The sequence below is a fragment of the Lutra lutra genome, chromosome 2 (assembly GCF_902655055.1).
Source record: "Lutra lutra chromosome 2, mLutLut1.2, whole genome shotgun sequence".
Taxonomy (NCBI): domain Eukaryota; kingdom Metazoa; phylum Chordata; class Mammalia; order Carnivora; family Mustelidae; genus Lutra; species Lutra lutra.
In genome coordinates, this window is record NC_062279.1 from 1084472 (window position 1) to 1110605 (window position 26134).

The 26134-nt window shown below is 49.3% G+C and overlaps 1 protein-coding gene and 1 long non-coding RNA gene across 3 annotated transcripts in view; both read left to right on the forward strand.

Annotated features, from left to right (window-relative positions):
• Nucleotides 1-26134, forward strand: part of DLGAP2 (DLG associated protein 2) — a 783049-nt gene that overhangs the window by 223818 nt on the left and 533097 nt on the right. The gene's annotated exons all lie outside the window — the stretch shown is intronic.
• LOC125090589 (uncharacterized) lies at nt 18355-24222 on the forward strand. Its single transcript, XR_007124390.1, has 4 exons — nt 18355-18540; nt 18620-18677; nt 23933-23989; nt 24075-24222. It is a non-coding gene; the product is annotated as an uncharacterized LOC125090589 (long non-coding RNA).

The window sequence follows — 26134 nt, forward strand, 5'->3', positions numbered from 1 at the left end:
TAAGTGAAACCATATGATAACTGACTCTCTCTGCTTGACTTATTTCACTCAGCATCATCTCTTCCAGTCCCGTCCATGTTGCTACAAAAGTTGGGTGTTCATCCTTTCTGATGGAAGGGGCCCCATTTCTGCTCGTAAACGCCGTTGCCATGTTTGTGGATCTCAGTTGCACTTTAAGGTGGCTCCTCGAGGCTGCCTTCTTTCCAGTGTGACAAAGAACGGATAAGCAGGTCTCCTTAATTTTCAGGTGCTCATTCCCATCTCACCTGTACCGTCCCTGTAGCAATGTACTTACTTAGCACACGTTACAGTCAGGAGTGGAGCAGCTGTAGCTGCAGCAAGGTTCCTCCCAAGGACTTTTGGCCCCTGATATGGCTTCTTGGATTGTGGGTTATAGTAGGTGAGCGCGCGCAGCTGTTGTGTTAGGAAGAAGAGAGTCCTGCACCTGTCTGGCTCCCGCAGACTCTCCTGCACTTGTGCTCTGTAGCCTCGCAGTCTCATGTGGTGGAACTTTATTTGGAATACTTTGTTTCCCTGAGTGTTCTCTTCTGCTCAGTGTCCTTCGTTTTCAGACCAGAAAGTGGCACTGGATTGCCCACAGATGGGTGATGGGGATTTTATAAATGTGTGTGTTTAATGAGAATATAGATTTTAGCTTCAGGGTCACTGTGAAACCTGGAAATAACCATGTCCACAGAAGTCTGTTGGTAAAGGGTAATGTTCACCCTTTTCTCCAAAGCTTTGGCTAATATTCAGCCTCACATTATTAGCTGCCTAACCTTACTTCCTCACCGTTCATTCCACATGAAGGATTTGAGATGCAATTCTTCTTCTTCGTTTAAAACCTTGTTGGCAGCACAATATATCATCAGCAGACTCCTCGTACATCTCTGTTTTTCCAGCCCTGACTTGACCCCTTTGTAGTATTTGACCTACCAGTCCTTCCAGAAGCTGGTGTCCACTGGGCTGCATATGTCTCCTTCCCTCCTGGATGCCACCTGCTGGCCACCTCTTGACCTTTAGATACTGCTGAGCCTGAGCTCTGACCCTCCAGCCTGATGTGTCCCTCTGGTGTCGGGGGTCATATATCTGCCTGGACCTGAGTCCTGCTCTTCTGCCACATTCCCAGATGTGCTGAAGACTCTGCTGTCCCCGTGCATTCTGCGGCCAGCACGATGCCACGAGCTCTCCCTGTGAGGCTCAGGGCCATGTTCAAACCTCCACAATCCTCGGAAGCATAACATGCAATAATTGCCCACTTCCTAGAGTGTCAGAAGAAGGATTCCACAACTGAATAATTGCTAATATTTTAAACTGCTCCTAGTTTAAAATTTCAAAATCAGGGTAATCATATGACAAAGATTCCAAGTGCAGGTTAATCATATGAGATGTGTAATCCTGTGACTGTGTCTTGGGGTTCAGAAACCCTGCTCATCACTGCAGAGTGTCTCCAGAGGAAACCCTGCATGACCCCAAGGTGCTCTTGTCATTTTAAAAAGCAATTTTTACCAATTACTTTTTTTAATGCTCTTAAATAACTGAATTATTATTTACATGTAATAAAGTGTAGCTGGAAATTCACAGTGGGTGAGTTATTATTATTATCAGTTTTTATGATGTCGTTTTAGTCACCACACAGTCCATCATTAGTGTTTGATGCAGCGTTCCATGAGTGATTGTTTGTGTAACGCCCAGTGCTCCACACAGGCCGTGCCCTCCTTAATGCCCATCACTTGTTGACGAGTTTTGAGGAAGGTATTTACCATTTCATTAGAAAACTCCACATGCCTCTGCACCCTGTTTCCAGGTGAGCGTTGAATTCTGTTGGCTTAGATGTCATGGTAGGATCTTCGGCCTATGTGCTGTGCGAGGCTCCTCTCCGTCCTCGTGGTGGTGTGAGATTTACTGGTTGGTGTGTCTGTTTGTGCGTCACTGCTGTTGACTTGGGGGTGGCCCTGCCACGCATGATGCCCGCATCACGGTGTTCGCTCCTGGGGGCCCAAGGAACTTTGCACGGTCCTGAGCAACCCATCCCACATGCAGGGAGTCCCCGTTGTCTGCCTGCCTCCCACCCGCAGTTTTCCCCTGGTTTATGTCTCTCCTGGTCCTCTCTGGCTCATAGTTTCTTGTCTCATCGCTAATTCCTGATATGTCATTTCTTGCTGCATTTTATTTCTTCTGGCTTCGTGGGGCTATACCTGACATATGGCACACATACCATTCAGGTGTGTAACAGTGATCTGATATGCATTATTGTGACGCGCCTATGCAGTAAAGTCAGTTAACACATCTTCACTTCTCAGAGTTCACTTTTCTGTGTATGTGCTGAGAGCCTGTACGCTCCGCTGTCTTAGGCACTTTCAGGTGGGGTAACACAGTAGCGTTCTCCCGAGCCATTGAGTCACGTGCCGGACTCCTCCTCTTATGCCTGGAAATCTGTGCTCTCTGACCAGCCTCTCCCCATTTCTCCTCCCAGCCCCTGCCCTCCTTTTCCCTTCAGTAACAGAGCACCTTCTTCAGGAACATTTCTGAAACTTGCCCAGAGGCAGCAGCATATACTCCTAAGCCTCCCGGAAGTATAGGTTTTTACGTGGCCATCACCAAAGGAACAGTTCTTTACAAATGGAGCTTGAGACACCAGATCAGGAAGCTGATCGACCATTTTCCATGTTGGCTTTCTGTGCCTTAGGTGACGGGACACACAGTTCATCGTGTGACTACCTGGAGAGCCAGTTCCTAACAGCAGACCACGTCTGGTAGTTTTTCCCTGTTATGTGGAATCTCAGAGTTGACTTAGCGTACAGCAGGACGTTCAGGGTTCAGGCTAGAGCAGCACGCTGGACCCCAGCAGGGGATGCATCGGTGGTTGTAGGGCAAAGCTGATGTGTTTCTACTGGAAGTCACCACTGAGCTATGGCGTCACCAGCAATTATACTGGGGACTCAGGGAGTCGGCAGAAATTACTTGAGCTAAACCTCCCTGTTGTAATTTTTAATAAAGTGTGTCTTGGGAAGTTTTCTAAACTGAGTTCTTTAAGGACGTGGTCCAGTGGAACTTGCCTAATGCTGACGCCTGTGGCGCTTGCTAGTCCCAAGCAGGTGTGCGTGAATTTTGGACAGATGTACTGTTGTCTCATTAGCTGCATTTACCTGCTGGGCTGAACCTCTGTCTCCGGGGGAGCAAGCAGCATCGGCATTTGGGGGGGGGGCTGGGGCACTGGGGAGCCCAGGACAGTCATCATGCAGATGCGACACTGTGTGTTGAAGCAAGTCTGAATGTGTATTCAAGGGACAGGTAAAGGCAGACCAAAAAAGCCATCCTGTTTCACTTCATAGACTATCAGGTTTTCTACATTCGAGTGCGTTTTGCTTTAGTCACTTAGGAAACAGAATGTCTAAAGCAAATCAGATGATGGGATAGTTGGTCTCACATGGCGTGTGTCGTATGTTTATACCTGAAGTGGACTCCTATTAACTTACCTGTCAGTGCCGAGGGCAGTTCGAATGCTGCTTTGTTCAATGCCATCATATCCGCGTCCATGAACATGTCTGTAAATGACTGGATAAACGAAAAGGATTACACGCAGTTGAAAAATAAAGTGTTTTTATTGTCTTAGACACACTTGTATCTGGTAGAAAACCAGAATTAACCATGGAAGACAACTGTTTGGGGGGAGTTGGGCTGGAATCGAGGAGTGGATTGCACTGAAGTGTTGAAATGTTGGTATTTCTGTGACGCATTAGGATTTTTTTTTTTTTAATTTAAGTTAAGACCCATCTCCAATTGTTTGAAACATTTCTTGCTGAGTATCAAATCTTAGTAATTTTGTAACTAAATACTTCGACCTCTTAAAAGATGTTTAATAATGATTTATACATCCCACAATGGAAACCCAAGTTTTTAGAGTTTAGTGGTTCATCTTTTCTGATTTGCATTGGGGATTTTAGTATTTCTACTTCATATATACATAGTTTTTTTCCTATAGGATTCATAACAGAAATGCCAGCCATGCACTGCTTGAATTATAGAAGGAATCCCCAGATGCTCCCCAAAGGAAATGGCTTATACCTATTTCTGTTGAACATTGAGACGGCAGATATAGCAGAAACCAATACTGTGATTCAGGATTAGCTATTTACCAACAGTACCTGTTTCAGAAAAATATTAAAATAACTTGAAGCACTTTTATGAAAAGTCTGAGTGATTTATTTTAAATGAGGCTCATGGTTTGATGATGTGGTGATGAGAATTTCCAAGGCCTTTATTTTTCAGGGTGGTAACAGTCGAATAGAAATACCTTGAAAAATGACAGATAATTGTGAGTCAAAGCTGTTACTTCCTCTGGGGTCCTGGGGACAGCAGAGAAGGTGGCAGGATGGAATTTGCTTTCTCCTGCTGTTGTTCAGCACTGACAGTCTCCCCTCCTCTGCCTTGCTCTTGGGAAACGAGCCGCATACACACCTGTCGGCGGGAGCTCCCTGGCCTGTGCCTTGTGTACCACTGCATCCTGCTGTTCTGCCCCTGGCTGGCCAGGGTCTCCCCAGAGCGCCCGCCGCTTCGGGGGATCATTCCTGCTGTTGTGTGAACACAGAGCTCTTCTTGGCTGGGCCAGTGTCACCACAGGAACAGAAAGGCAGCGGACTCTGGCTGAGGTTTGGAGTCCTGTCTCCTCAGTGTGTATCCTTGAACAGCAGCACGCGAAGACTGGACTCTCGGGTGCCCTGGCTTTGGCGCTGCAGGGATGCCCCGTGGAGTTGGTGTGTTGGGAAGGACGCTTCACACCATCATCGGCTGCGTCCACATCCATGAGATGCCTTCTGTGAACACAGAACATTTATCAGGTGTGTAGACGGCATTGTGTCTGGTTTTCTTTGAAATGCATATCCCGGAACTTAGACGTATAAAGTCATAGTCTTAACGCTGTTGGTGGGAATGCAAGCTGGTGCAGCCACTCTGGAAGACAGCGTGGAGGTTCCTCAGAAAGTTGAAATTAGAGCTACCCTATGACCCAGTAATTGCACTACTGGGTATTTACCCCAAAGATACAGATGTAGTGAAAAGAAGGGGTACCTTCATCCCAATGTTCATAGCAGCAATGTCCACAATAGCCAAACTGTGGAAGGAGCTGAGATGCCCTTTACCAGACGAATGGATAAAGAAGATGTGGTCCATATACAGAACGGAATATGACTCCACTGTCAGAAAGGATGAATACCCAACTTTTGTATCAACATGGGCAGGACTGGAGGAGATTATGCTGAGTGAAATAAGTCAAGCAGAGAAAGACAATTATCTTATGGTTTCACTCATATGTGAAATTTAAGGGAAAATGCAGAGGATCATAGCAGGAGAGAAAACTGGGAAGAAATCAGAGAGGGAGACGAACCATGAGAGGCTATGGAGTCTGGGAAACAAACTGAGGGTTTTAGAGGGCAGGGAGTGGGGGTTGGGTGAGCCTGGTGGTGGGTATTAAGGAGGGCACGGACTGTAGGGAGCACTGGGTGTTACACACAAACAATGACTTATGGAACACTACATCAGAAACTAATGATGTACTATCTGGTGACTAACATGACATAGTAAAATAAAAAGGATTGATCATGATTAGTTAAATGCTAAATAAGTAAATAAAGTAAAATAAAATAAAGTCATACCAATTTACATCATTCCCATTACTTCTCTCTGGGATCCTTTACAGACCCAGAACCTATGCAGAGAGAGTAACATTTGATGAGTGCAGGAGTTCATGTTCAAAGTTGTTACTTGCCATGTTCTTCAGCTGTGCGGGATGGCTAGGTGGCAGGCAATATACATGTGGTGGACCATTCTCTCCATTGCCTAATAGTCATCTGAGCAAAAATGAGAATCAGGATTGTCTGAGCCTGATCTGTAAAAATATCTCTTGACTGCTGCTTCTGCTGTTTCTGAGGGAGGTGCACTTAGAGGCATCAAGTTCTAGGAGCTGTATTTTTCAGATTGAAGGATCAGTTGTCATCAATTCACATGGAAAGTGAATTCAGATATGGAAATTAGTTTATGAAAATGACAAGGCAATACTGGAATATCTGGATATTTTTCCTTTTCCTAAAATTTTAGTTTATCTTGTTTAAGAAAAGGCAAAGTGATACAGGTTATGAGACATCCAACCGCTGTGGAGAAGATGTTCCTCAGAACTCCTACCACTCCAGAATAACCATCACTAAACTCCAAATCCAAATTGTGCAAACTTCAGAAATACTTTGAGTAAATGGGATGTATTCTTTGTAGTCTATTTTTAAAAAATATAAAATTATAACTGTTCAGTCTTAATAGAATCAGTAAGCTGAGATAAAGCTGAAGTCACTGTTGTTCTTGACATAAATGTCTCTTCATCCCAATGGAATTAATCTCCTAAAAGCCCTTCTAAGTATTAAAAAAAGAAAAAAGAAAAAAATTGGAACAATACAGGGAAGCTTAGAAAAAATTAGAGTAGTGTTCTTATATTCTTTCCTCTACCATGAAAAGTGGACCGTGTGTGTGCACACGCACCCCCGTCTGAGTTGTAGACCATGTGTGTGCATGCACATGTGTGTGAAATGTGGCCCCTGTGTGCATGCACATGCGTGTGTGAGAAATGGACCATGTGCGTGCCGTGCACATGCGTATGTGAGAAGGGGACTGTGCACATGCACGTATTCCCCATGGATGAGACGTGTGTGTGCACTTGCACACACATGTGTGAGATATGGACTGTGTATGCACCTGTCCCCTGTGCATGAGATTTATCCCTCCATGAGACCATGTGTGTGCACTCACCCCCCATGTGCACACACATGCATACGTGCGAGACATGGATTGTGTGTGAATGTACATGCACGTGAGAGGCATGGACCATATGTGCACATGCACACATGTGTGAGACATAGACTGAATGTGCACTCATATGTGACAGACATGGCCCAATGTGTGTGCAAACCCGTGTGTGAGAAGTGGACCATGTACATGCATGTGCACATGTGTGTGGGAAGTGGGCCCTGTGCATGCACATGTGCCTGCGTGTGAGAAGTGGACCATGTGCACATAAGTGTGTACGTGTGTCTCGCGGCTGAGGTCTGTAGTATCTACACCATGAAACCAGCCCCCAAGAGACTTAACCCTTCAGCGTGGGTCCTCTGCTGGCTGCCACCCCTTTTACTGTGGCCTTACCATCTTGCCTCATGTGTTTTGATCTCTCAGACAGTTGATTTTATTAGTAAGGGGTTCTTTTTCACATGGGCCATGGGTCTTTGTGGTTTTCTCCCCAGCTGAGAATGTCTGTGTTTTGCTCTTCTTTTCAAAGGAAAACTGGGCTGATAGTATGTTCCTGGGACACACACTTCCTCCTCTTGAGAGCTCATTTCATGCTCGCCTTTCCATGGCCTGAGTCTGGAATGTGGACTTCCCCAGCCATGGAGGTCCACAGGTGTCATGTTTCCTGCATTGTGGGTGTGCGAATGGGGCCACGGACAGCCTGGTTTCTGTTTTGAGGGTCACGTGGCTGCTGTGGCATCCCTGGGGCCCATTTACCTCGAGCACTGATGGAATTAAACATGGCTCTCCAGCTGATAACATCTGCATGGGGGATACCATTTAAACATGTTTACTTGGGTCTCAGTTACACAATTGGGGTGTTTCTCAGCATCAGTGTTTGCCTGGTGCAAACATCAGGGTTTGGTACAGCTGTATGAGCAAACACAGGGCTGCTCCTGCCGTGGTTCTTAGTTCTTACTTCTTGTCTGAAGTGCCTTGTCTGTTCTCTCCACGTTTATTCCGTCTCCTGTTCTGTTTTTACGCAAGGATGTCTGTCGCGTCTCCTCCCAGCCATGACACTTCTCCGGGTCACGGATGATTTCCATCCTATTTGTTATCATTTCTCTGGCTCTTCTGATCTCATTTCCTCCTTTTTTTTTTTTAAGATTTTATTTATTTATTTGACAGAGAGAGATCACAAGTAGACGGAGAGGAAGGCAGAGAGAGAGAGAGAGAGAGGGAAGCAGGCTTCTTGCTGAGCAGAGAGCCCGATGTGGGACTCGATCCCAGGACCCTGAGATCATGACCTGAGCCGAAGGCAGCGGCTTAACCCACTGAGCCACCCAGGCGCCCCTCATTTCCTCCTTTTGATGTCAGTGTGCTCCTCTTGAATCTTCTGTGTCGAGAACGTGGCTTCAGCATGTATCTCTTCTGATGCTTGTTTGTCCCGACTGACTTCCTGGGTCCCGGCACGCTGCTCCTCCAGATCCCAACTTCGTTATTTACGTCTCTGATTCTTTTTGGAGAAAGCAGTTGATTTTACTATTCACTTCTCATTTTATGATGATCAGAAGAGGATAATGCTGGATGCAGCTTCTCTCCTCTGTCTTTATCCAGAAGCCTCATACTTGACACTGTGCCAACCAGAAGCCTGCTGAGCGATTTTTGAACAAAAAACATAATTTCATGTTATTTCCATGGGTTTCTTTTTCATGTTTATAATTTTTAGCCCAATCTTTGGCAACAAAATATTTAAATAATAATTATAGTTTTTCAAATATTTCATCTGTAAAAACGCTTTTATGACACACCATTATTTATCAGAGTTCTTTTGTTTATGAGGTGCTCTGACATAAAGTATCTTGAAATCTCTGAGTTCTAGAGACAAAAAAGGAAGAAAGCTGAACTTGTCTTAAAGGTAGAACAAGCAATACCTTAGAATGGATTTAAGCATTGCTGTGCTGTTTCAGCTTTCAGAACAATGTTGAGGCTCTATGAGTTACTACGGTCACGAGCTTGGCAGGAAGCAAGCCAGCCATCTCTTTCTGTACTCCTCTAGAGGATACGCAAGTGTAACTCTCCCCCAGAATTTCTGCGAGTGTCTCGAGACCAAGAAGCAAAGAAGAAATCTGTGATTGAAAACCTCGCAGAAGCAGATCTGAAGGCTCGGTGGTGACTGCTAATGCCCTCGGGTTCAACAGCAGGCTTGGCCAGGAAAGCAGTCAGTGTAAGAGTGTGTTTGAGCTTGAAGCAGGACGGGAAGAACCCGGTAAATTGACTCCTCTCTGAAAGGTGCTCATTTCCCTGGGTGATCAACAATATCCGTAACCTTCATTCTGGGGACTGCACTGAGCCCACGTGAGATTTCCTCGGCTTCCGTGCACCTGTCTCTGCTCCCACCGTCACCCCACTTTACAGATGAGGCGTCCCGAGTGCCGAGCACAGTTAACGAGACGTGAGGACAGGGCTTGTTCCTTGGTGGTCAGAACCAGAGCTCTTTGTTGCCACACTTAGAAAAGAGTGCTACACAAATACGATTTTTCTAGTTGACTTTCAAAGAGCGTTCTCAGTACTTCTTCATGGTCTCATGACCTCATGCTATAATTAAGGGGAACGAGGTCTCAGTGAGACAGTCACAGTGAGCATGTTTAACTAAACCCATGCTGAGAAAACTGTCTGCAAGAAATGAATGGTTTGCATTAAAAAGAGCCAAGCTTTAAAAGAAGACCGGATTTTAGTAGGGCACAATATTCAACAGCTCCTTAGGAACAGTACTGGAAGGTAGGCAAGGTCAGTAACAGAGGAGCGTGTCTGCTTTCCCTTTCTGGACATGGGAGGGGTGTGGTGAGCAGTGTCAGCTCGGGGAGGGTCGGGTACCCTTTGCGGGAGGGGCTTGGATGCCTCAGGGAGGGGGGACCTTTGTATCCTGTGAAGGGGTCTGGGTGCCCCACAGTTGGGGGCCCATAGTTCCCAGGGTGGAGGGACATGTGCCCCAGGAGGGGGACCTGGGCACCCCGCAATAGGGGGGAACGTGTGTCCTGTGGGAGAGGACCATGTATCCTGGAGGGGCTGTGTGTCCCGTGGGGGGCTGTGATGTGGGGTTTAAAGCTTGAGTCCAGTTGCACCTGGTAATGTCCCCTGATTCCCAAGTCCATTACCTTTTTAAAAGGGACCTAAAAAGGGGACAATCCAAAGTAAAATGAGGGGTCATGCATGATACAGGGAGATGCCAAGAGGTTGAGAGGAAGGAACAGCCTCAAGGAGCTCATAACAGGTGATGGGATTCATTTACTGTGGCTCCTGTCAGGGACCGACTGCGCGCACACACCCACGTCTGTGTCGCCAGGGCTGGTATCTAGAGCTGGCGTGCCGGTAGGTGGCATGTGTCCTGTGCTCCCACATACACTTTTATAGTACTCTGCAGCCCAGCGTGGGCTCAACGTGGCCTTACACTCTAGAGGCATGTGCTGGCCAGGAATGTGGCCACGCGGGTGGGCAGACCCAGGCCTGAGCTGGTGTTCATCCCATGGGGCGGGGGTGTCCGCATACTCCCTGGAGGTCCTGCCTCCCTTCCAAGGGGGCTCTCCCCTGCCAGGCTGGGATGGAAGGCTCTTGGGGTCTTGCTCACCCCACACGTGATCACGGCTGTGCGGGCGCATGGTTGCTGTGTATGTGTGGGAGCCATGTGCCTGACACATGCCCTCATTATCTGCTTCTCCTACTGTGCCCCTGCTGTGACCTCCCCTTCAGGTGGCTTTTGTGGCTGCTTGGTTTGGGTAGGTGCCTGGAGAAAAGTGCAGAAGCTTCATCGCCCATGCTATCAAGGAGGCCCAGGCTTGTGTCCTGTTATAGATGTCACAGCAGGCAGGCTGCTGGTGGGGCAACTCTGACACATCTGCAGGTGGCTGAGGGAGAAGTGGGCTTGGTGGGGCGGTTCACAGCCCTGGTGTGTGACAAGGTTGTGGTCCGCTGGAACTTTGTTGGGATGGGGTGGCCCAGATGCTCACTTGTGAGGCCTGCAGCCTGTCCTCACCCAGGTCCATTGGCCCTGGCCCCTTGGCTCGTCCAGGGAGCGTGGCCTGGGTTCACCAGCATGGCAGCTGGGCTCCAAGTGGGATCCACTGAGTGAACGAGGACACAGTGTTGTCTCAGGGATGATATACAGACATGGAAGCTTTTCCCAGTTGTATTTTTGTCATTTTTTAATGGAAATTATCTTTTTACTTAGTGGCCCCCCCCATTATAATATTTTTAATACCAGGAATATATTTCAAATCTCTTAAACTCATGTTTTATCCCCACGGTGGTGCCTGGCATGAGGCCAATGCCCAATGCACGTGAGAACTGAACTGACATTTAAGTTGTTTTTAATTTTTTGGCTTCTATGATATTAAAACCATCATTTCTAACCTGCCTGTGCTAACGAAAGTTTCCTTAGCGTTGTCCCTAGAAGTGGAAATACGGGCTGAAAGTGTCTGCGTGTTTGTATCTCTTGCTGCATATTTCCAGGCTTTGTTCCCCCTGGGGAGGCACGGATCTATGTTGACACCAGCAAATGTGAGCGAGTCCTTCACAGCAGCTTCCCCGGTGTCCGACCGTCTTAATGTGTCTCCTGTCTTCTGAAACTGGGTAGGCTAAAAGCAGCACCTCGTTATTCCTTTGAGTTGTGTTTCGAGATTGTTGTTGTGCGCAGCACACAGTAGGTGGGCTCTGGATTTCCAAGCACCTTGCGGTTCTGGTATGGACTTGGCATGTGCTGTGCGTCTAGGACTAGCTGAGGTCGAACTGGAAGGCATTTAAGTGATATTCTGGAATCTGATGCCCCTGATGCGCGCGTTCAGCTTTTTTGCCTCATGACACCTGTGAGTCTGAGGTGGCGCATGTGAAGGAATCGGAGTCTGTCCACGGCCGTCCTGCCAATCCTCTGGGCCTGTTGTGGAGTGGAACTAATTATCCACCCAGGTTGGCCATCAGATGGATTTATGACCATGTTCTGACAAATGTAGAAGTTTTCTTTGGTGCCAGGGCGACAGTACACCAGCGAACTGGACCCTATTCAGCATCGTTCTCTGCCCTGCTTTGTAAGACCCACTTGGCGCCGTATGAATCGTCCGTTTCAGAATTGCGTCCAGTTTCACGTCCTCCAGCCGTGTGAAAACACAAGTGTCACATAGCGACCAGAGTCCATCGGCACCGTGGGGTAACACCGTAGGGGGTGGCTCCACACCTTGACTGTGGGGCTGGCTATGGAAGTACACACACAAAATCAGGGCGGTACCACCGTGCACACAGTGTGCCTGTGCCAGTCTCCTGGGTGTGGGGACTAGGTGTCCACACCGGGGAGGTGTACACAGGGCCGTTCTGTACTCCTCTGCATCTGTCTTAATGGGCATCTGTAATTATTTCAAAATAAGTTGGAAAACATCTTATTGGCAATCTGTGAAGGGTTCATAGCACATTGGATGAGAATTGCTGACATCTTGTGCTGGGAGGAAGGCCTTCTGCTGATTCCCTAACAGAGTGTTTGCTTGCGCTCCCTGGGGACAGTTGTTGACCTTGATTTTGTCGACATGAAGTTTCTTTCTGTGACTCCCACTGAGAAAGTTGTATCTTCAAAGAAGGCCAGGAAAATCAGCCTCCTCCTTCCTAAGGATGTCTGCATCGTCGCCTGAGCAGGGCACACGTCCTAACATTTACATGGTGCTTCTGCCCCAGGAATTCCAGACCCCACAGCTTCGATGATCTGTCTGGTCATATTCTCACCCCTTGTGGAGTTTAGTCCCCAAATGGTATTTCCGGAGACAGTGCTCCAGATGTCCTGCGACCAGTAGGATTAGAGCTCAGGTTATAGAGGAGGTCAAGGGGCAGCAGGCCAACAGTGCCGACCAGGGATCAGGGCTACTCAAGAGAACGGCGCACCACACCATGTGTGCGGCCAAGGACCAGGTGACCCCAGGTGTGCATGGCTGTTACTTCCTGTGTCCCGTGCCGAGAAGTTTCTAGAGGGGCCTTCCGGGGAGGACACCCCAGTGGCTGCCTTGAGTACCTCCTCCTGCTCAATGCCTTGTGCCTCAAGGTAGCAGGGTAGCAGGTGAAGAGAAAGAACCAGCATTTTCATGCTGTCTTTTATTTTTTTTTTTTACAGACAATTCTTTATTTTATTTTATTTTATTTTGGTTGATACATGTGTTTCTGGTGTGCAACATAGTGATTCCACAGGTTTGCACTACGTTGTCCTTTAATACTGATAGCCCCTGATGCGTCTTACTAGACATCTTGGTCATGGACAGAGTCGGGAGACTTCTTTACATTCCAGCAGGAACAACGTCTGTGTGGTTCCCCTTGTCTTGGTCAGTGTGGCTACCTCACGTTGTGGGGTTCCCTTTAAAGATGAAGGTGCTCATGGGGGTCTTTCTCGTGGGTGCTTTGGGGTGGGGGGCAAAACCTGTGGGCAGGCTGGTGCGCTGGCTCCAGCATCCTGTGTGGGTGTCAGCAGTAGGAATGCCCAGCAGCCTTACGAAGAACCCCATATAGGCTGATTTGGGCACGTCATGAAATGTATTTTGTGTCTTAACTGAAGTTGTGATTTTAGGAACAGAGTTTTGGTTTATTTTGAGCTCTGAATTAAGAGAATTTGTGTTTCTCAGATTTTTTTTTAGCAAAGGCATTTTAAAAGAGAAAATGTGTTGTAATGGTGGGGTACACATTTTCTGGTGCTTGGTTTTTGAAGAAGCCTTGTCTCTCTGGTAATCAGGTGCCCCATGTATGGGAGCTGATGTGTTCCCTGCAGTCTGATAGGTTAGGGAAGCTGTGAGCACATGCTTTCATGTAATTAGTTGAAAACAACATATATTCTCCAGGCCAGAATAAACTTTTAAGGATTATCTATTTTTCATCCAAATTGGTCAAGCGAAGCCAGATTCTGATCTATCTCACCATCAGACTTTTTACTTCTGAAATTAGGAGGTATTTTTAAAATTGAGGGTCAAGATTTTGATCAAGATGTAAATTCCAGTTACCATTTAGAACTATTGCAAAAATTTAAGAAGGTCATTTGCAAAATGGATCGCCATTAGTTTCTATGAGGATGATGAACTATTTTAGCTTTTTTTTGCACATTTATATTTCAACTTGTATGTATTAATGTGTACAAAGCCCTGAGATATTGAAGACTTTTACTAATTATATTGTGTGATTTTAACATAATTATGATCATATTATAGTAATTTGTAGCAACTTTTAATAAGAATTATATTCTTGAAAAGGGAACAGTGAATATTTGTATGTAAAATCATATTTTCTTATTGATTCGTTGTAATTTAGATGGCTCGCTGTTCCCACGTGAGACAAAGCATAACACATAAAAACATAACTTGAAATCCTACCAAATGCTTAATACGGTGTGCCTTTGTTAGTGGGAACAGTTCTCCTTTCCCCTTTGGTTGTACATCTTGAGTAAGTGAACACTCAGCTACACTTTGAAAAGGTATGAGCGAGAGCACAGGCCTCACAACCATCACAGCCCCGTCAGAGGCCAGTGAGGAGCAAGGGAGGGCAGGGAGCCGAGGGCCCCTGGGCACGAGGCAGGAAGGCTGCTCACATTCCGTCCCTGGACCCCCCAGAGACCATCAGGGGGATGTGGCTGTAATCTCACCTCCTTTGTTTCTGTGGGGCTTTAGTGGGTACGCGTTGTTGGCATGGGGGGCCCTGCTGCAGCTGCGGACGTGCAAAGCTGAGCATCACATCCTCCTCTTCGTTTGGGCTCAGCGGCTGTCCTCACTGTAACACGTGCTGCCCCCTCAAGGGGCCTACGCCCCCAAGTTCCCTGCCTGCCCGGCCCTGTTGTCCCCCACGCTCACTCCTCCTGCCTTCATGAAATAGATTCACCTTCAGTTAATTAAGGCCCAGTCTACGTGAGTATCGAGAATACACCCGGTTTCTGTTTTATCATTGTGTGAGCTCCCTGGGTGGTGAGCAGGACTGGCTGTTCCTGTAATGGCTCACTTGACCCAAGGAGCGCCGAGTAGACATTCTGAAGGAGGATTTAACTGTCGAAAATGTGACCATCATCTGGAGTTAATACCTGAAGCAGACCTGGACGGAAGCGCTGCAGTGTTTTGTAAGGATGAATGATGAGGGGGATATCTAAATTGGAGGGAGGGCATGAGCTGTCTGTGCTGGGTGTTCCCCCAGCTGGAGTCTGTCGCACAGGAAGTGGACAGAGAGGGACAGTCACAGTCCGTGTCAGTGGCAGGCAGTCATGACCCCCATTTAACTCAGGGGTTTGTTTTCTTCTGCTAGGAATTCGCACTGTGAAGAGCCCGAGCTCCCTGCTCCCCATTCATTCCAGCCTGCCCCGTGTGCAAAATAGGCCACGTCTCCCGTGTTTTGAGGCGTGTAGCCCTTGCTTACAGAACCCCGGCACTTGCAAGGGAAAGTGAGACGCATTTTAGAGATTGTTCTCTAAACTAGAGAGTAATCAATAGCAAAGGCCCATCTCTCTTCTCAGGAGCTTTACAGGAGACTGTGCTGGACGTGGGTTTGTCACTAACAAGCTCTTAGGATGCTTGCATTTCTGCACACTTGATTTCACGCAACTGAAGGATAAACGTGGAATTTGTCTTTCAAAGCAAGTTTCCAGATACTGCTTTAAATTAAAAAAGGAGTGTTGTGGCTTCACTGCAGTTCTTCTTGTGGTTTGTGTCCACGAGCTGAAGAATTATATTCAACAGACTATTAAGAATATCTTTTACTTGGTTACACACCACCTGTCTGGCTATAAACACCCATGTATGTGCGTGCAGGTAGCTGAAAGCTCCTATTCTGGTAAAGATGTTCAGTGGAGCTTAGTGAGATTTTTACAGAAATTGTGAGTGGGAGGGCTTAGCTAGGAGGCAGCCACCTCAGGGGTTTGATTTGCGGGACCTCAGAAAAATATCTCCCCAATTCCCTGCCTTACTCACTGCCTTTCTCCCTGCAGAATGAGCTCCTGACGGTCTCTAGGACTTTTTGTTCTAATAGCCCCCAGTGACACTTGACTAAAACCTCAGAAATCCCAACTGGGAAGCACTTGGTGTGATTTCCCTCGGGGTGTAAATACAGGCGGGACAGCAAGCTCAGACAGGTGGCCCTGGGGGTTGGAGTCACTGACGAGGAGCTGGGAGCTGGTGACACATGGTTTCACATATGGGTTTGTGTGAATTTTGTCAAGGGGGTTTCTCTTGTTCTTTAGCTCGTCATGTGTAGATGGACGTGGGAACACATTCTGAATTCGAGAGTGGGGGTGCCTGGGGGGTTCGGTGAAGTGACTGCCTTCGGCTTGTGTTGTGATCCCGGGGTCCTGGGATCGAGTTCGGCATTGGCCTCTCTGCTCAGTGGGCAGTCTGCTTCTCCCTCTGACCCTCCCCTTGTTGTGCTTTCTCTCTCTCTTTCTCAAATAAATAAAATCTTTTAAAATAAATTCGAGAGTGGTTCCAGGGGTGGCTCAGAGCAGGAAGAACGGCTTTCAGAGGAGACAGGGCCTTGGGGCCGCTGTACGGGCTCTGTGAACGAGGGCCAGGTGCTCAGCGAGCCTCTACAAGCTGGTCTGCCTCTTGCAGCCTGTCCCGGGCTTCTCCGATGGGCTTGGAGCTGGGCTCTGTGGCGCCCTCTTGGCACTGAACCTTGAACTGCTGCCTTGTGACCTGCTCTTCTGACAGCTGTCTGCTTTCTGTCCCCGGTGAGCTTAAACACCTGCCCACTTTCTTCTTATAGTTCCATCTGTTTCTGGAATTAAACAGAAAACAATCATCAGAAGTTATTATCAACAGTTATATGCCAATAAGCTAAGCAACCTAGATGAAATGGATGCATTCCTGGAAAACTAGAAACTCCCTGTATATATTTGGAACTAAGTCATCGGTGTGATAAAGTTAAGCATTTGTTAAAAATGCCTACCGGGTAGTCCCGCATGCGGAATACAGCAGAGCTTTGCAGCCTCTGGTAAACTGATGAGAAAAAGCATATGCACCGACGAAAGAGCCAGAGAGGATCGCAGAGGCTGGCGTGCCGGTGGGCGGGGCTGAGACGGGATCCTGCCGAGTCCCAGCGGGCACGAGCTCACAGTGTGATCCCTGGGGTTGGGTGGGACCTTGGTCTTGAATGCAGCTGGACATGAGCGCGTGAGGGGAGGAACAGGACTTCCCAAGAGGGCAGAAGCATCAGAAGGGGTGGGAGCAGGTAGGTGTTTGATGTCTCTGTTGCAGAGGTCCCTTGCATTACTCCCACACACTGTTCACGCCGGTCACCAGTGGCCCTGACATGGGACGTGCTGGGATGTCCTTGCCAAGAAAATAGATGATGGTGCTGTCCCTCTCCGCTATGTCTAGGCGCCAGTGGTGACTTGTCTTGCTGTGTCTCCTAGGGTGTCCATACACCAGGGCTTTGGAGAGCGTCCCTGCACCCACCGCTGCTGGGCATGTGCCCTCCTCCATCTCTGCACAGCACAGGCACATCCTATCCCAGCCCTCACATGGCCCGAGTTCAGGGCCAGTGAACTGCAGTCTGTGTCCTCCTGCCTGTTCTGTGAAGAAAGTTTTACCAGAGCTCAGCTACACCCATTGCTTCGTGTTGCCCGGGGCTGTTTTCCTGCTACAGGGATAGTTGGAGCAGAGAATGTTCTCTCGAGGGCTCTTACAGCAAACGCCTGACCCTGTCCTCACTGCCCCTCTATGCGGCCATGCTTTGCTCTGGTTCATGTGCTCACACGGTTAGGGCGTTCTCCTCTCACTGATACAGGTGGTTGTGAGTGTGTAAGTGAGCCGGGCTCCAAAGGGGGAAACTTGAGCACTGCATGTGACCACTGGTATCTGCCTGTGGGTCTGTTTTGCATCAGGTTGGGAAGTTCTCCTGTAAAGACATCACATCAATATCCTGCTGGTCAGCTCTGCAGCTCTTGGATGCTCTGTAAGCATGCACACACTGGGGTCGACCAGCAGCCCCAGCAGCCCCAGCAGCCAGAGACCCCAGAGACTGTGGTTCTCGTCCTGCCTTGCTCTGCACAAACTGGGCTGTAGGAAATTAAGGTGAATTTGTCCTCACAATCAAGTTGAAGACTTCTACATCAAGTAACACATGATACTTAACCCAAATTCATAAGTTTTATATTAATTGGCTACTTTATTCCAGACCTTATTCATGGAAGTATTTTGTTACTTCAGAGGAGACACATTTCAATGGTCACTTCAGCTAAAACAGCACCATTTGAGATCTCATCTTCTTGCCCATGAAAGCACTGTTTGGTACCTTGTTGTGTGTGATTTACTTTCCAAACCGTGAAGTGCCGCGTGAGCCACCGCACACTGGCACAGCTGGAGTAGCTGGTGTGAAGAGCAGTGGGAAGGCAGGTCCGACACTTCTGGCGGGGAGATGGACGCGGTGCTCGTGGGTGCTGGATATTCTCGAAGCCCAGGAGGAAGCTGCTGAGCAGGTCAGTCCCATTACACATGCTCCTGGCCTGTCCTGTTTGGAAGAGTCATTGAGTGTGTGCAGGTCCCGTCATCCCTGTTGTGACTGCTCACTATCATGTAGGCGTTATTCTTTTATAGTGAATAGGAACCACGTTCCTCCCTGAGAAACGCCACGTCATGTTGCCTTCTCACGTGTGCTTACGGGTGGCAGCTTGGTGTTGGAACACAGAAACCTCTCTCCCTCATGTGCCAAGATTTGAGGTGATGGTCCCCAGGCCAGCGTGTCTCCCCTGCAAAGTATCACCACCCAGGACAACTCCACAAAGTAAGATTTTCGCCCAGAATCTTATGTAAAAGAGAATTCTCTCTGTGTCTTGAGTGTAACGTTTGCCCTCTGTGGACAGGGTTCAAGAGCAGCTTGCCGTCCTCATCTGCTGGTGGAGGCCGCTTCTGGGCATGAAGGTGAGTTAGTAATCCCCACGTCTGCAGGGGATGTGGCTTATTTTCCTTGGGATCCTGATTACTCTAGAGTTTGCTTCGGTGTGGTTATAGGAATGAGTGGAGTTTATGTTTAGGCTGTACTCTCTCACCTGCTGCTCCTGCCGAGCTAGGGACAGAGGTAGGATTGGCAATCCAGCCAATGACGTCTGGGCCTTGGGTCATGAGCTCTGATGCCTTGTAGGGGACAGACTCTCCCCCAGGTCCTCCTTCTAGGACAGCCTGTGTGCATGCTTGGAGGGGGATGGAAACACAGTATTTCTCTTGTCAACATGTAAGACATTGATCAGGACACAGACACAGATATGAATGAGAGAGGGATGTGGAACTACTTCTGTAGTGTCCGTGCGTCATTTTCCAGTAAAAAGTAAATTATACAATTATTCAAGCATTTGAGTAGTGGAACAGCTTCTGTGGATGGTCTTGCAAGTAGTTGAACTTGTTCATTTGTCTGCTTTAGAAATACAGGGAGGCCATCCCATTACGAAGAAGGTTCTGGCCTCCAGAGTAGCCAGTTGTGGTGGGAGGCGAGGAGGCATGCTACAGCATGGCCAGAAACATGAGCCCAGAAGAACCTGTGTTGTCAGGTGCTCAGACTCCCCGAGGTGTGGCTGGCCTGAAGGCAGGCTTCTCTCCATCTGCAAGTGTTTGTTCGCTGATTTCTTTGTCTGAGCGCAGTGCTCTGGTCCATCCTCTAGGAGCAAGGTCTTCCACGTGGCCAGCCACAGGTTTGGGAAAGCTTCACCCACATGGTCTCCCCTCTTTTTGCACTGAGTCAGAGAACGGGTGGGGACTTAGGACTTGTGACCGTGTGACAGGTTGGCTCCATTGGTGTGTGTCTGAGACCTGGGGGTGCTAGTTCCAGTGTCACCTGCACAGTAGGCCTTCACCGGGGTCGTACTGCTCATACCCTGATCTTAGGAGTCCTCGAGTTCAAAGGAACCAAAACCCAATCAAACTGTCTTAGGCAAAAATGAGGCTGGTTCTCTGACCATCGGGAGAGTCCTTCCAGAACTCACAAGGCACAGAGGAGAGCACTTGCATCCAGCTCTGGGTTTGCAGGACCGGACGGTCCACACTTGTGGTGCAGAACATAGTCTGCTACAGACTCGGGATTGCTGGAGGAGTGAGTCCATGCAGCTCCACGGGGCCAGCGTCCAGCCGCCTCACCCTCACTCACGTGCTGGCTGGTCAGGGTCCCTGAGAGCAGGCTGAGTGGTCACCAGAACCTACCGCAGGAGGGCCCACGGCTAGTCTACACCTATCCTAGATGCAGAGGCTGCAAGGCACAGGTAGAAAAAAGTTTACCACAAGTCAGCTGGTAAGGAAGTGTTTGATCTAGAGTGAAAATCCTTACTGGCTTATCCTAGAATTCCTCCCCATGATGGCCTTAGGTTTCTAGAGTCTGTATTCACTGTTCCGGGAACAGGTAGGGGTGGCCGGTATGCAGCGTCTAAGGACTTCCTCTAGCGGGAAGAGGCTTCGTAGGAAGGGTCCTGATGTGTGGAATTGCTGATTTTTCTCAGGCAAAGAGAGATCAGTACGCCACCAGGCACAGAATACAGAGTCTCTTGTATCTTGTGTTTGTTCAGGGAAGAACAGTTGAAATGGCCCACTCTGCTTCCTGATGGCGGGAATGGTCTTGGGTGTGTGGCGCGGTCGGGGCGCCTGTCTGACAGCAGAGACGTTATTGCTGGCAATGGGGAATAGCCTGCCAGTGCAGCTCACACCCCTGGGCTAGTTTTCAGAGTGACTTTCCCCTTATTACAGACCCACAGATGGTGGGCAGGCAGAAACCTGTCTTAGCTGTCTCGACCTCAGGCAGCCAGAGGCCTGGGAAAAACGATATGATAAAGAGAGATAACGAGACAGATAATTCTGTAAAATGGTGAGAACTCACCCACAGAGTTCATAAGACTTAAGTTCAGATGATTTTTCTGAGCGTTTGTTTCCTGTGGGAGAGGCTGCGGACCCCGTGGAGTCTCTTGACTCTGTGCCTGGAACCGCCCAGCCAGCGTGGGGCCTGTGGTGCGTGCGGTGTTCTCTCCTTGTGGTGGGTCCTGTGGGCCCATCACTGTCTGGCTCCCTATTGTGCCTGTCTCCAGCAGCCTCCTGGGACACCTCCCTCCCTGAGTCCCTGCTGGTGTGGCAGGGTTGCATGTGTTGGGGGAAGCCATGCAGTCCCAGTGACTGAACTGGTTGGTGGTGACCGGGAGGTGCAGGGGTGAGTCCAGAACAAGGTGTGAGGTGCCTGAGCCCTGTCCTGTCCACCCACCCCCCGCAAGGTTCCCTCACCCTTGGGGGCAGAGAATCCGATGCAAACGTAGATGCTCTTTTCCCTCTGGCAGTGAAGTTCTTCAAGAAGGCTTGTCTGTTCCCACTGAAACCCACAAAGCTGAGCGAGCGTTCAGGTATTGCCCACATGGAGGGGGTATTGGGGGCTGTCCCTGTGAGCGGCATGTGACTGGCGCATGGTTGCTGTGCACAGAGAAGGGGCCTCATGCCGGCATCATGACTGAGGGACCGAGGCACCAAGTACTCCTTCCCAGGTGTCCGTGTGACCCTGGCTTTCCCACTTTCCAAGGACACAGTGCCACTGAGAGATGCACCATTTAGTGTGGACACCAGGGGACGAGGGACAGACACCCTCTGAGGAGATGAGAGTGTCGGAGGGGGGCACTTCCAAAGTGCAATGGTCACATCTGGATGTTAGCTTCTACAAATAAGGAGTTCTCTTAAATTCTGGATGATTCTTTCTAGAAAGTGTGTCCTGACTCACTTCCAGAAAGGTCAGGGTATTTGAAGATACAAAGTAGAATCTCATCTGGGAGGGTTTGATGGAAGGTGTTCCTTCGCACCTGCCCGGCTCTGTGGCTGTTACTGGCTGGGGCGGGGGGGTGTTCAGGCTGGGCGTGCTTTCCTATCTGTGGTCATGGGTCGCAGACCCGTTCCGACCTGACAGGACGATGCACTGGAAATGACTGACCCGCATTCTCAGTGGGGCACCGACTGTAAGCATGCACATGGCAGGTTCCCGTCTGCCCACACGGGCCTGGCCAAGGCCCCCCAACGTGCACTGTGGTTTTGTTGCCAGCAGGATCCCCGTCTGCACCGACTCTCCTGCACCCAGCCACCTGCCTGCCATAACGCGTGTCCCTGAGGTTGGTTCTCCCCTAACTGTGGGGGGATGTCCTGCTCCCGCAGCAGCGGGTGTGCATTCCTGTTTTCAGATACTGCTTAGTCCCTCCATCTGCAAGTGCTCAAACTTTACCGTTTTCATAAACAGGTTGCTGTCAAACTGCTCAGCAAATTCTTGGCTGCCTGCTCCTTATTATGAATGGGGATGGCTGTGGGCTATTGTCTCTCTTTCTCTTGACCTCCAGCCACTGGTCTTTATTTACCTCCATCTAGCTGCCGTGGGGCAAGGCAGGGACAGCATGTGTTCAGCCTGGGTGGGATGAGGTCCCTGTGGCTTGAGCTCTCAGTGGACGATGACTCCCCCATGGGAGATGCTTGAGCTTCTCTCGTGCGTTACCAGGTCCCCTAGGCGACAGCAGCTGTGGGCATTGGTCTTTCCCGTCGTACCACAGAGACATGGGTGCCTCAGGGAGCCCTGTGGCCTTTGAACAAATCACTTTCTCCTGCTGGTGTGTGGGGTTGGAGGCAGAACCGAGTGACAAGGTGACCCATGCTCTTGCACGCTGATGGGGGGTTTGTTTTCTATGCCCATGCAGGAGGGGTAGAGGTCACCATGCAATTTTCCAGAACTCACCTGTGCAAGATGAACCTCGGACATTGTCTTACATCTCAGGGGATTGGACCACTGATCCCTAGCACCCCCGCTGTTGAGATTAAGGACTGACCTGCTTCCCGTCCTACGGTGTGGGTCCTTGTGCTGAGAGAGAAGCCAGAAGTGCAGTCCTGGGGTGCAGTCTGGGTGACTGGGCCGACTGTTTGAATTCAGGAGGCATATGATGTAGGCGTCCACGTTTTCTAAGGTTCTGCTTCTTTCCAGATCTGAAGTGCTTCTGCCTCTCTCCGTGTGCACTTGTGCAAGTGCACACGCATGTGCACACACATGCAGAAATGCAGTCACTTTACGCATCTCCTGTTTATGCGTCTCGTGGGTTTACACGCACGTGTTTGTACTTCTGTGTCTGCGTGTGGGTACACATGTGCAGCTGTGATTATAATGACCTGAACCCAGAAATAGGCCTGAGGCGGTGTCTCCATTCTGTGGGCTCTGTCTCCAGGGGAAAACCTGTCTTCATGAGCTTGTCAGCCCTAACTGGCTTCTCGTAGAACATTCTCACGTCATGGTGTACGTGGCTTTCTAAGGAGCAGCCCTCCTGCTCCCTGTCCTCTGCTCCCAGCTCCGCCTCACTGCCCATCTGCACCACATCCTGTGCCACTCGAGCTGCAGCAGACCTGGCCTCCAGGCTGTTTGTGATGCTTTTCTCTCGGGCCCCTGTCTCTTTAGCAAACCTTCACTCTGAACTTGCTGCGTGCCAGGCACTGGGATGGCAGAGATCCTTAACATATGGTCCTTTCCAAAGGAGCTCATTTTCTAGTAGGAGGAGGGACACCTAGACAGTAAGGCTCCTGTGACGTAAGCAAGTCTGCGAACAGAGAGCTGTCCTGATGACTCAGCGATGGACCCTCTGGTGGAAGTGGCCAATGCGTCAGGAGAGGCAGGCAGCCCCAAGTGTGGAATCCTGGCCCCAGTGTACTCGCGTGGGGAGCATGGAGAATCCTCCCCAGCATTTGGGTCCTGCCTGGTGCACAGCCACCTCTCCTGCCACTAACACTAGAGCCACGCTTCGTGGGTTCTGACTGCTGTTTTAACTGATGTTGTTAGGAAGAGGGAAGAGGGATACAGGAGACATGGGGTGCAGCTGTTCTGAGAGTGGGCACCTTTCCTGATAACAGTGAGCAGCCACAGCAGGTGCAGTAGCTTGTGGCCTAGGCTGGGGCCACAGGAAGGGGAGGGGTGCAGCATGGAAGCTGCCGGGAGACAGTAGCGAGGCCAGGGGTCGGGGAGCTTCAGGGTTGAAGGACACGGTGTGTGCAGTCAGACAGCCCAGTGCGAGTGTGAGCCCTCCATCTGTCGTCCCGGTAACCCTGCTGTTAACACCCCTCCCCAGCCCCGCGAGTGATGTCAGCTGCTGGGACCCTGAAGAGCGGGTACTCTGCTAATGTCTTGCTGTTTGGGTTTGCAGAAGACGGTTCAGTTTCCCTGATGTGCCCTCGGGGTGAGGTCACCTGGGACCCCAGCGGTAAGTGCACTCTCGTCCCCTCTGCCTGCAGTTGGAGCCGCTGGTTCTGCCACAGATCTTTCTAATGGTTTTCTTTTCCTCGCAGGTTACTCACACGAACACCATTTCCTTCGGTCGCTACCACACCCGTCTCCACCTCAGCGCACTGAGAAGCGTTGCAACAGGAGTAGAAGAACATGGGAAGTTCTGTTACTGTTTAGCTATTGTATCAGGATATTGAAAACTGAAATTAAACCTTATAAAATATTTGGTGTGACTCAGGTTTCTTTCTTTCTTTTTTTTTTTTTTTTTTAACTTTAGCTTTGTGAAGGTATAAGTGACATAAAATTGTAAGGAATATCCGTGCACATTGCGGTGACCTAACATGCATACACATCGTGACGGGGCCCCCACCATCTAGTTGGTCGGCTTCCACACGGTCCCCTTGTTGGTGGTGAGGACGGTTAAGATCTTGTCTCTCAGCGAATTTCATTACGCATTAGTGTTCCTGACTGGGGTCACTGCATTTCAGTGAGATCTCTGGGCCGGGCTCATCCTATAGCTGAAGGTTTGTGGCCTTCTGCCAACCTGCGCTCACTCCCTCCTCCCCACGGCCGCTTTCCCTGCCCGCATTGAGGACTTGACCTGTGTTGTTCTGTTTTGCTTTTAGATTTCTCATATAGGCCATGTGTGCGGTATTTGTCTTTTTACGTCTGGCTTATCTCACTGAGAGGTAGGCCCTCGGGGTCCATCCGTGTTGTTGGTAGTGGCAGGATTTCCTTACATCTCACAGAGGGTAACAGCCCAGTGTGTATGTGTAAATAAATATACATAAGCATATTTGTGTCTGTGTCTACCTGCACTCCTCTTCTTTATTCATCTGTTGGTGGACACTTAGGTTGTTTTCCTAATGGCGCAGATTTCTTATTCAAGCAAAATAGCACATTTATGTATAAATCTTCATGTATAAAAATCTGAATGTATAGATTAACATTTCAGTGTTAATCGTGTATATTTATTCTGTAAGTATTTTATTTATGAAAATGCCCACAAGATTAATCAGAAGTGTTAAAATGACATTGTGATTACCGCCACCCAACAAATATATTCTCATTGTTTCTTATGTTTGAAATTCTAAAGGTTATCACTCAACATCGGGACTCTCCTCTCTCTTTGGTATGTCCATTATATAAATGATTAAAAATCATCCATGTTTTGTGCTTAAACATTACCCAAGTAAGGATCGTACTGGAGAAGCTGGACATGATTCTCTTCCACATTGGTTTATGGGGCTGGTGTGTTTGTGATGGTCAGGACTCCTTATTTCCAGAATTTAGATATGGTTTGTGAAGTGTGAGCTACTTCTCAGGGAAGGTAGGAAGGCAGGAGGACATGAGACGTGGCCGTTTGTTATCATGCTATGACACGCTGGACAACAGAATGACCACAGACCAGCATGCTGGGAGTTGTGCAGTAATTCTGGTGGAGTGCCAGTTCGGGGCTGGGCAGGGTTCTCAGTGCGGCAAGTCTCAGGAAGCGATGTGGCTTGGGACAGTGCAGTGTGCTCACACACCCACAGGAAGGGGTGAGGCTGAGAGCCTCTCAAGGCAGGTGAGAAGAGCAGTGCCTGAGGTTGGGGTGGCCAGGTCACCTTGTCAGCCACCGTCGGGAGCTTGGGCTATGAAAGGCACAGGAAGACCCTGGTGGGTCATTTACATGATGTCCTCTAGTGAGATCTATACTTTTGGAAGCTCCTGAGGCCATTGTGAAGAGGCTGGGCAAGAGGTGTGTGTGGAGGACCAGGGAAGGGGAAGTGTTCTGGGCCCCCCATAGGATCCTGGCGGTGGCCAGCATTGGGGAGCAAAGAGCAGGTGGCAGGAGGTCGTGGGAAGGTGGGCTGCCAACGGCGGAAGGGTGGGTAGTAGGAGGGATCCAGGGTGGCTCCTGGGTCTGGCTTGGGCCATTGGAGGTTTGTGTTGCCTTCACGTGCTGACAGGACCCCAGCCGAGAGCCCCTGGGGGTGGGGGCAGGTACACAGGTGACCAGGGTCTGGTGCTGATGTCGTGCTTATGGCCTCTCTCAGTCCAGGAGGCAGTCTTATGACTCGATGGGGCATCTGCTCTGGGCTAGAGCCATGGTGGGCAGGAGCATCGGGGCGTTAACCGG